The following is a 12,783-nucleotide window of genomic DNA, read 5'->3' on the forward strand; positions in this document are numbered from 1 at the left end:
TATAATACTTAAGTAACCATGTATACATGAGATTTATTCTTCGTTATCAAAAATTTGTCCAGATCCATCTCAAACTTTCTTTTGACCTGAAAAAAGGTAAAAATATAAATAAAAAAATGTAAAGTAATCCACTTAAATTCATAAAACTATAATTAACTAAGTGAACAAAAACCTTTAAAGTTAGATTTTCATCAACAACAACATTTGGGTTCCCCTTCGGATCATCCTAAGAAACATAAAACATTAACCTTTGAAAATGAAAAAAATAAAGGTAAAACAATTCAGTTAATTACAAACTCCTATAATTTTGTAAATGAACACAAACCTTTGAACTTTGATTTTCAGCACAAAAGAACACTTGCTTTCCCTTTCGGTTCAGTTTTTTTATCCCAATCATCTTTGAACTACTTATAAGGGAAGAAAAAATGTTTAACAATCTAATACGAATAGTAATTAAATTTAACAAAATAAGAAAAAAAAAACAATGACAAAAAAAATGATAATTAGAAAACAAATAAACATACCAAAAATAATAGGTCATCTTCCTCAATAAGCTTTAAAAATAAAGGACAGTTGTTACTCTGATCCATATCTGGAAATTAAATATGAAGGCTTTTTAAAAATTAAAACGGTAAACTATTTATAGAAACAAACTTATAATATCAGGAGAAACTTCTAAAACAAATAATTAAAAAGGAACGGTTTCAAAAAAATTTAAAACCTATTTATTTTTAGAAGCACAATCAATATTCCGTAAAAACATATCACACACTAAAAATTTACATAATCTTTAATGGATTCAAAATTAACACAATATAAAATTTATTAGTTAATCATGAAAAAAGAAAAACAGAAATAAAAAAACCAAAACAAAAGAGTCATTAATACATATTAATACAATACAAAATTTATTTGTAAAAAAACAAAGATTTTCAAATTTCAAAAAATATCATAGTTAGATTTGCCAAAAAAAATAAAAAAAATAACTTAAAAATTATAGAGATTAGCATAAACGATGAAAACTATCATTATACCGGATCAAAAAACACCAAAAAAACGATAAAATTAAACTAAGTGAACAACAACCTTTACGGTGTGTTCCCGAGTTAAAAATCTCTCCCCTTCCCTCCCCTCCCCTCCCCTCCCCTCCCCTCCATGTCTTTCCAAATTGGAAAGACTATTTTCAGGCAAAAAAAACCTCATTTTCCCTCCCCTCCCCCTGTTAAGTGGATCTCTGGAACACCATTTTCCCTCCCCTCCCCTCCCCTCCCCCTGTTAAGTAGATCTCTGGAACACAGCGTTAAAGTTAGATTTTCATCAACAACAACATTTGATTTCCCCTTCGGATCATCCTAAGAAACATAAAACACTTAACCTTTGAAAATGAAAAAAATAAAGGTAAAACAATTCAGTTAATTACAAACTCCTATAATTTAGTAAATGAACACAAACCTTTGAACTTAGATTTTCATCATAAAAGAACACTTGCTTTCCCTTTCGGTTCAATTTTTTTATCCCAATCATCTTTGAACTACATATAAGGGAAAAAAATATTTAACAATCTAATACGAATAGTAATTAAATTTAACAAAATAAGAGAAAAAAAACAATGACAAAAAAATAATAATTAGAAAACAAATAAACATAGCAAAAATAATGGGTCATCTTCCTCAATAAGCTTTAAAAATGAAGGAAAGTTGTTACTCTGATCCATATCTGGAAATGAAATATGAAGGCTTTTTAAAAATTAAAACGGTAAACTATTTATAGAAACAAACTAATAATATCGGGAGAAACTTCTAAAACAAATAATTAAACATGAACGGTTTCAAAAAAATTAAAAACCTTTTTATTTTTAGAAACACAATCAATATTTCGTAAAAACATATCACACACTAAAAATTTACATAATCTTTAATGAATTCAAAATTAACACAATATAAAATTTATTAGTTAATCATGAAAAAAGAAAAACAGAAATAAAAAACCAAAACAAAAGAATCACTAATACATCTTAATACAATACAAAATTTATTAGTAAAAAAAACAAAGATTTTCAAATTTCAAAAAAATATCATAGTTAGATTTGCCAAAAAAAATAAACAAAATAACTTAAAAATTATAGAGATTAGCATAAACGATGAAAACTATCATTATACTGGATCAAAAAACACCAAGAAAACGATAAAATTAAACTTACATCTTGTGTTCGAAGAAGATTCAGACTCCTGCAATTGCATAAGTCATCATCAATAAGTTCAAGACATTGACCATATGGAACTTTTCCTCCCCACAATAAGCTTGAAATCATATGGTATTTCCTATGAATCGATACAAAAAACATATAAGCTTAAATAATTTATTGTCTGTTGATAAAATGAAAATCAAAGAAACATACCAAAAATATAGGATCATAGTCATCAATCAACTTTAAAAACGATTGGAGCGTTGTTTTTAGGATCCATAACTGCAAAGTAATAATGGATTTTTTTAAAAAAAATATAACGGTAACTTATTTATAGAAACAACTTCTAATTACAGAAACCGAGTTATAATTGAGAATAGAAAAATCAACCTTTAAAACAGTAATGTATTTATGGAAACAAAAACATCTTTAGAAAGAAATTAAAGATATCTTTAAACCTAAATAGAAAAACTAATAATTGACAAAACTAACAATATGAACTTCAAAAGATAATTACATAAAGTTTCAAAATTATGCCTAAACAGAAAATTTAATAAGAAATAAGAAAGAGTATACATATCAAAATACAAACAATACCAACAACATTTAACTAACCTGTTTTGGTAGACGAACATTCCGAGTCCGAATTTCAAAAAAGATTGAGGATTCACCATGGGAAAATACAAACAATAAATCATTCAGAACATATATTACTAATTTAAAAAAAATAATGACACAAAATTTAATAAGAAATAAGAAAGACTATACATCAAAAAGCAAACAATACCAACAACATTTAACTAACCTGTTTTGATAGACGAACATTCCGAGTACGAATTTCACAAAAGATTGATGGTTAACCATGGGAAAATACAAACCATAAATCATTCAGAACATATATTACTAATTTAAAAAAAAATTACTGAACAGAAAGGATAAACTTAAATATTACAAACTTAAAAAATATAATAAAAAACTATAAAATTTAACTAACCTCTTTTGTTTGAGGAATTATCGGAGTCCGATTTTTATATAGGATCATAGTCATCAATCAACTTTAAAAACGTTTGGAGCGTTGTTTTAGGATTCATAACTGCAAAGGAATAAAGGAATTTAAAAAAAAAAATATAACGGTAACTTATTTATAGAAACAATGTCTAATTACAGAAACCGAGTTATAATTGAGAATTGAAAAATTAACCTTAAAAACAGTAATGTGTTTATGGAAACAAAAACATCTTTAGAAAGAAATTAAAGGTATTTTTAAACCTAAATAGAAAAACTCATAATTGACAAAACTAACAATATGAACTTCAAAAGATAATGACATAAAGTTTCAAAATTATGCCTAAACAGAAATTTTATAAAATTTTCAAAATATTTTTACATGATGGTCAACAGTCTATTTGGAACGTAGAGGATCTGAAGAACATACATAAAATGAATATTATAAAAACCAAAATACTACACAAAATCGCAAACCTGGTTACTGAATTGTTAGAATTTCGAAGTTTCCGACAAATCGCTGGACAATTCAAACATAAAAAAATTGTATGGATCAGGTAAGTTAAATATCAATAAAAACTCTAATGATAGAAAAAAAGCCCCAATTAAAGGAAAATATGAATGATACAACATGAATCTGCTCAAACGATGGACGATTCAAATGATTCAGCCAAGTTTGTATGGATTGTATTACATATAACATCAAAAGAAGATTTAACGGCGAAAAAATAAGACCTCATTTGCAAGAACGAACCTGGTATATGGTGATTTTAGAAGAAAATGCGGCGATGATCGATAGATGATATCTAGAGTTTAAGAAAGAGATAGATTGTGTTTAAAATAACAAAGAAAAATCAAAGACAGAAAAGAAAATTAACATACCTATGCTCGATCGGTGAAGAAGGAAGAACCAGATTAGAGAAAAATGGATCTAGGGTTTGAAAAAAGTGAGGCTGTGAACAATTGTTGTTTGGAAAAGATGATATATAAGATCCATTAACTTTGACCCGATTATAATTCGGATCCCGTGTCCAATTCTCAAACCATCTAATATTGTCCTCCCAAAATCACCATCTCCTCAACCATAGGATGCCACATAAGCAAAATGGTTCCATCATTCAACGACACATGGCCTAAATCATCTCATTTATTAATATATATAGATCTATTCATGCATTTATATCTCCATTTCATTTATTTATACGTTCATTTCATGTATTTATACCTCCATTACATGTATTTCTAAGAAAAAAATTAGCCCTTGTTTGAATTGGTTATTAACCGAACCGAACCGAAAACCGACAAATTAACCAAATTAACCGAACCGATTAACCGATGACTTCGGTTACGGTTATGGATAATGCTAATAACCGAACCCAACCGTGCACACCCCTAGGTGCCAGGGTGCTGGTGCTGCCTAGCACTCCCTTAACTGGTCCTAGTATATTACGATTTTACCCTCAATTCAAAATTACAAATTTGCTCGCTGTTTAAAGTTACGATTTTGCCCCTGATTAAAAATTTCAGTATTGTCATCGCTTTAGCTTTTGGCAAATTTATATACACTATATTTACCATGAGGGGGAATAGTGTCAGGTAGCTGTCTGTCACCCCCTCATTGATCATGGTTTTTTATATTCTACTTTCGAATCTTCAGCTTTGATAAAATACATGTTTAGTCCCTCTGCTTTAAAAAAAAAGTTCTTTTTATTGGTTAACTTTGTTTATGTGCGCGTTTAGTCCCTCTGCTACAACTTTAGTAGTGTACATGTTTAATCCTTCTACTTTTATTCCTTTTAGTGATTGATTGTGACTTTTTTTATCTTGTTTTTAAACCTTCAATTGCTAATATACGTGTTTAACCTCTATGTTTAAAAAAAACTTCCTTTTTATTGATTAGCTTTGTTCATATGTGTGTTTAGTGCCTCTGATTTAACTTTGGTTATGTACATGTTTAGTCCCCCTACTTTTATTTCTTTTATTATTTCATCTTTTAGTTTTTCCCCCTGCTACTGTGACGAACCAACCCAGGGGAATAGTGACCGTTTTCTATTGGTGGACAAACGCTAATGCTCCTGGACTTTATAAAGGTACTCTATGACGAGCGTATTTTTACCTATGTCTCGATGTAATTTTTACCATTTTAAAAAACAAATAAGTACATTATAAATATTACCATTTTACATTCCATTTTTCAGCCAATTCACATACTCTCAAAGCATACTATGGATTGACAAAACAAGGGTGATGGCAAGAAAAAAGTTTCGGGTTCCGGTTCAAAGGCGAGGGGGCGCGGCTCGCAAAGTAGACGAGGCGGATCGAGTGGTTCAAGTGGTTCAAGTGTGTCATTTCAATCACAACACGGTTATTCCCCACACTCTCAACCTTCATACTTTTACGCCCAAAATACACAACCGAGTTTTTACAACACCCAACCCAATTATCCACCACAATTTTTTTTATTGCCACAAGGTCCCATGATGGTTGCACCGGGTGTGTACGAGTATCCTGCGGGTGCCCAAAACGCTTTTGACCCGTTTGCTTATCAGAGTCCACCGACTCAATCTCCAAGAGATAATGTTGAACACATGCTTCCAATATACGATGATGACGTTTAACAGGCCACACGACAATGTTCCACCGGAGAGGTGAATTGACATGACAATAGATGATTGGGTGGGTGGAAAGTTTAACAGGCCCACGACTGGTGACCACCCCTTATGTTTTTTGGGCTAGAGGGGAGTTAGAGAGGTGAATTGACATGACAATAGATGATTGGGTAGGTGGAAAGTTTACCTCATCTCATGAGGGGAGCATCTCTCTCACCCTAAGACTATGGTGTGTTTAGGGGTTTGGGTTAGGGGCATTGCTCGACACGTGACGATAGTGGGATCCACAAGGTAATACTCAAAAACTAGTGGTGTGGGCTGGGGTGGCTAGCCATGTGAATTTTTTTTTTGGTTCGGCAACGGCTACCCCCAACGGCTAGATCGAAGCAGCCAACCAAAACCAGCCATGTCACCCCCGCCCCACGCCAAAGGGACAACGACATGCCCAACACTTGCCTGGTGTGGTGTAGCCCGCGTTAAAGCCAAACTGCCGCCCAACCTACGCCCCACAGGGCTTCTTTTATCAGTTAAATCGTTTTATTCGATTTCAGTACCTTTTAGAGGTTGTGAAAAAAACCGGTTTTGGTCGTTTACCTGCAAATGAATTTGGAAAAGAAAACCGATTAATGCACTCCTACCCCAAAACATAAACACACATTGCAAATTTAAGGCTCAACATGGCCTACTCGTAGGCTTTTTTTAGGCCGGCTAAAAAGAAGTCTAGCTTGGGACATCTTATAAATTTGTTCATTGTTCGACATGTTTAAATGTTTAGTTGGTTGAAACTTTTCTTTTGGTTAACAAGTCCGTTTTAAAACATTTATGTCTTTGATGTTTATGGAGTTTTTGAATTATTATGCAACATTCGAATCAAATGGGCAGTGCTCTAGCGGTATCCCAGTGACTTTCTCTAGAGGAAGTCGCCGATTAGAGTTTCGTTCGTGATAAAATGCCATACACGAACCAGAGGTTTTATCACAGAGGGCCTTTGGAGTGGTGGGTTTTCTCTGGAATTGGTGATGGCCCAAGTCACCAGCACTGTCTGCGATCGCAATTGTGGGTCACCTTTTGCCAATGAATGTACCCGATTGACCGAGCTTTGTTGTACGTTAAAAAAAATTATACATCAGGACATGTTAATGGTGTAGTTGGAACTTTAATTCCTTTGGGCCAATTTAGTGATGTCATGTAACATTTTGAGTATTTACAATACATGATAACTACCAGTTTTAATTAATTCGGGGCGCGTATATAGTTGATAGTAAATAACTAATAAGCATTTGCACAGATCAAGTGAACTTTGTTAACATCTCAACTAACCTTTTAAATAAAAGGTCAAATTAAGAAACACAATCATCCGGTATCAACATATATACACATGTTACATATTAAAAAAAGTAATAAACAACATATAAAAGAGTAATAAACAAATTTGTTGCACAAGGAACTCTGGGTCGGGCTAGTTGTTGAACTGAGTCATGCCTAGAGTTCCCGAGCTTAGATCCGAATCACAACACATAAAGAACTAGTTGGACGGTGCCACGAGACAAAGCCCCGAAAACACCCTCTGACGCTCAACAAACCCACATCCCGGATTGAGATTTTGCTATGGCGTTTAAAATGTATGTACTTTTATACATGCGAAAATAATCATAATCGAGACTGGAAATAATTTTTTTTAAGTTACTTTAGTCATATAGGAGACATATGGGAGAGAGTAAAATATATGAAATAAGGCAAATTAAATAAAGTTATCACAAACTATTAATATATTAATATTGAAGTGAAAAGATAGATATAATGACTATTCAGGAATTTAAGAGGGAAAAAGATCTTCAACAATAATTTAAAACCACATGATAATTTTTTTAATTAACTCATTTGTAAGTGTGTGAAAGTATCCTTTTTAAAGTTATCATAACCCTTAAAAGTCATAACTAAATCTTATTTACACAATAAACAAGTTGTGAAAGATCACATTTTTCATGTTTTTATGATTTTTTTTTAATTTAAAATGATTAGGTGTTTAAGTGTTTTATAAGTTATTGATTATTAAAGAAATGAACTAAGTGTTTTATAAGTTATTGATTATTAAAGAAATGAACAAAGGGAATGCCTATTTTGGTGAAAAAGTGTAGACATCTTTTATAGTGATCTTTAACTAACATTCCAAGGTTTTGAACACACACTACTTTTGTTAGAGATAAACATCATACCACTAGACCACTGTCTACTAGGTCATGCGTTCAAAGTGATTTAAATTGTGTTGGTTAAAAGAAACTACACTCATCTAATTTACTTTTAATTTTACTCTAGAATACTAAACGGGACAATTTTACTCTGATACCCCTCACCGTTTTATCTTTTCTTGTTAGATGCTGACTAAGAAGTTTTATATAACAAACATCCATGTATCATGAGATGTCTAAATGGAGTTTAATAATCATTTGTTTCCTATCACATTATAAGAACGAGTATTTCTTTTGACAATTAAAATTTATACGCTAGCTATTTTTATAGTAAAGTTACAAAAGCATATTAACTATCATTATTCTTATTTGTTGGGCCGAGGTCCCTATGTTAAATGGTCCAAAAGCAACAAACACATGGTTCTCTTGTCGCCATATAACGCAACACCTCAATTTTGATTTTTACTAGTCAAGCCACCATCACTCCATATTCAACACACCAACATACATCAATACACTCGAGATCGGTCCCAACGCCTAACCTCCACCTTTGTCCCGGTTCGCCTCTTGCCAACCACCTTTTCTCGTTCTTCCTTCTAAAGGACGTATGCAGCGAAAAACCGGCCTGAAACACAAACGCGCTCCAAAATTATTTAAAAACAGCCCATGTATATATCAAGACAAATGGTTACATAACCATTTACCTCAGTTTCTCTCTCTCTATCCTCATTACGCATACACACATTACGCGTCTCTGTGTTCTCTTATTAAAATGGTGGCACAGCCACCTGGTATCTTTTTTTTTTAATGGAAATTTGGATCACACCACTGGAGTATCATCGTATCACCAGCAGAACTACCCGATCATATCCATCTACACAGGCAATAATGCATATACACCAATTCAGGAGAAAAACCAATAAATCAGGGAAACCCCTTGCGGGAATCGAACCCAGGACCTAATGGTCCCGAAGCCTTATCCCACTTCAAAAATGTCACCCGGTATCTATTTAACAAATATGTTATATATATATATATCACTAATTTTAAAAATGTTTTCTATTATTTATTACTCAAGTAAATTAAATGTAAGGACAAAAATAGGAAGACTAAAGTAAAAAAAGAAACTAAACGGTATTTTTAAGAGTAAATTAAATGTAAGGACAGAAAATAGGAAGACTAAAGTAAAAAAGAAAATAAACGGTATTTTTAGGTCGGGCTAGGTTTATGTAATAATGTCGCAACGTTTTAACAGGATCTTCATAGATCCAAAAAGAATAATTAAAAGGGGCCCACAAGAGAATTATGGATGTCAGCATGGATGGATTTTACAATCTGTTTTGCAACCATATCCGGTTCTGAACCATTTGTACCAGATGGTTCCTATCCGATTCCTCATTTATTTTCAAAAGTCGGGTCCTACCCGATTCCGGACCCTACCTGGTTATACCCAGATAGGAACCGGTTAAGATGGTAAACACATATGTAATTGGTTCTAGCCGTTACCTAGAAATGCACAAAACGGGTTTTTTATACCCAGGAATCGGGTAGAAACCGGGTCCAGGTTTGATCAACAAAGTCAAGAACCAGATTGGGTAGGAACTAGTTTCGGGTAAGTTCGGGCATTTGACCAAGTTTTGACCGGTTTGGCCGGGTCATGTCCAGGTTTTGGCGGGGTAGAGGTGGAACTGAGTCCGGTAGTTCCGGATCGGGTCCAGTACAGTTCCGTTTCCTACAACCGGATCTGGAACTGGTATGTACCCACGGGTCGAGTCCGAAACCGGGTATTTTGTGCATCTCTCCCATAACCAACGTCTATATAGCCCTTTTTCTAAAAACTTTTTGACCGTTAGAACCGGTTCTAAGCCACTCCAAATCATTATAAATAGTTGTAGGATATATTAGTTGATTATGTAACTCGAAACGCATAACCGAACCCAGAAAAATGCAAAATCAAAAGCTTATGAAAATGTCTTCAGCTTGGAGCGACGACGAGAAGTACGGCTTGGGACTAGCTTTTGTACACGTTGGTCTAAAGACTTACAAGAGGAGAATACAGGATTCAATTTCAGTCCTGCTTTTGGTATGGCTTGATTAGTTTTAGTTATGGTTTAAAACCGAATTGAATTATAATTGGGGTTAATTTATTCTGAAAATACTTCTAATTGTAAGAAGTATAAGAAGGCTTTATAGAGTGACAAATGTCCAATAATCTAAAACATAAACCCACTACACCACCACCCAAAATCTAAACACCTTGTGTGGTAGTGGGTGTTTAGGTTTTTTTTGTGTAGTGGGTTTACTTTTAGGAGCTTTTGTACACTTTTTATTTTTAGGAGCCTTTGTATTTGATCCTAATCCTTGTAATTGATCTTTGGTTTTCTATTTGATCGGTTTAATATAGTGGGTGGAGATACAATAGAAAGTTTATTTGGCTAGGAAGTGATCTTGACCATCCATTAAGTTAATCAAGGGCTAAGATTAAATCCGGGAAATTGAAAGGAAGAAAAGAGGCGCGTGAGTTTGTTCAAGGGCATTCTAGTCAATCCAAGCCAATAGTTTCTCTCTCCTCCAATTCCCCCCCATTTTTTAAACGTTAATAACTCTTTCATACGACATTATTTTTTTATAAAAATTGCACCAAAAAACGAGCGTTTTTTATCTTTAAAACGAGTATACTATTGCTATATTTAAAAAAAAATTAAACACAGTTGCGTAAAACGCAATAGAAAAACCACCAGTTACGTAAAACGCAATGAAAAAAAAACCTAAAAAATGACATTTTTCTAAAACGCAATGCACCAAAAACACAAAGAAATGACTTATTTGTAAAACGCAATGGCCAGAAAACACACAGAAATGTCTTATTTGTAAAACGCAATGGCCAGAAAACACATAAAAATGTGTTTTACCTAAAACACAATGCACCAAAAACACAAAGAAATGTCTTATTTGTAAAACGCAATGGCCAGAAAACACTTAAAATGTTTGTTTTCTAAAACGCAATGGACTGAAAACACATAAAAAATTGTTTTATCTAAAACGCAATGTACCAAAAACACAAAGAAATGTCTTATATGTAAAACACAATGGCCAGAAAACACTTAAAAATGACTCATTCTAAAACGCAATGGACTGAAAACACCTAAAAATGTGTTTTACCTAGAACGCAATGACTAAAAACACTTAAAAATCTGTTTTTTTCTAAAACGCAATAGCCAGAAACCACATAAAACTCTCTTATTTCTAAGACGCAATGGACACATAAAACTGCCTGTCACTGTGAACCGTCTGAATTGTCTACGAATTACTGCCTTCGAAATGAGCCAATTTCTGGAAAATTAATTTTTCTGATGAGTTTTTAGTACAGCAATTTAATCGAAAAAATTTTTTAGTGCAGCTCAACCCCAGCCAGGGGCTGCCGCCCCCGGACCCCCGCAAAGATCGTAAAACGCAATGACTGAATCAAAAACCCAGATCGTGAAAATGAAATTAAAGAATTTCTTACATGGATTGAAAGCCGATTTCCTCATCAATTGACGAAATTTGAATGATAGAAACACTTATCAACGCTCGAATCGAACGAATCGAGTGATTATCTCCAAAATCACCGGTAAAAAACGAGATTTTTTTATGACATTAAACTGGGTTTTCTTCAAAAAAAAGCTGAAGAGCACGTTGATCGGGTTTTGAATCATTGATTGGTGATGAAAATCGCACTATAATGTAGTGATTATTGAGATGGAAAGTGAAGAAATAGTTGAAGATGGTGGGTTTTGAAAATGGTGGGTTTTGAAGTTACTGAGTTTTGAAAAAGGAAGAAGAAGGAGTTGGATTGACTAAAATACCATTTCTCTTTATTTTAAAATTTGTCACATGTCATAATCCTATGGCTTCCTATCCTTCCTAGCGAAAATTAACTTCCTATTTGATCTTTTCCCTTAATATAGTTTGATTAGTTTAATTATTAGAAAAGATGGTTCAAATAATTCAGTTATCCATAGATGTATATGGATTCAAAAATATTTTAACAACTAATTCCAATTATATATTGGATCAAACAAAAATTGTTGTAATTCAGTTACCCATAGACGTAAATTATTTTAATAACTAATTCCAATTATATATTGGATGAAACGAAAATAGTAGTAATTCTCTTAATTTATAAAGAAAAATAATCAACAACTAATATGTTATTTATAAAAAATAATAATAATTTTTTTTTGACATATAACATTTTTTAACTATAAAGAAATGAAATGTTGGGCGATTTGGAAGAAAAGGAACGAGGCGATTTTCTCAGGCAAACAAATCAACCCGAGTCTCTTGGTTCAAGAGGTGAAGGCATTAGGCTTTTTATGGGTGAAAAATAGGGCTAAATTGTCTCTAGAATGGGTAGATTGGTGTGCTTTTGATCTTTTGTAAGCTTCTGTTCTGTTTGTTTTTGCTAGCCTCTGGCTTACTATAAAACCGGCTGTTCAAAAAAAAGAAAGAAATGAAATGTAAGTTTTAATGTGACTTCAATTAGGTTAACTCGGTTATTTATAACTATACAAGCGTAACCGAACTAGAAAAAAATATTTATCAGGGTATGTGTTGTAATTTAACTAAAAAGTGTATAACGCCCTACTATGTAGGCAATGAACTTTAACTAACACACATTTTTATCACGTTGTTCTTTAAATAACAATTAAATAAAAAAGATTAAATAATGTGTGTTTGTTTGAATGTGATTGATGAAGGGAGTAGACCCCACCCACCCAAAGTGTGGTAAGTTTGTTTACGGGCTAACACC

This window comes from Helianthus annuus, chromosome 16 (genome assembly GCF_002127325.2).
Source record: "Helianthus annuus cultivar XRQ/B chromosome 16, HanXRQr2.0-SUNRISE, whole genome shotgun sequence".
NCBI lineage: Eukaryota > Viridiplantae > Streptophyta > Magnoliopsida > Asterales > Asteraceae > Helianthus > Helianthus annuus.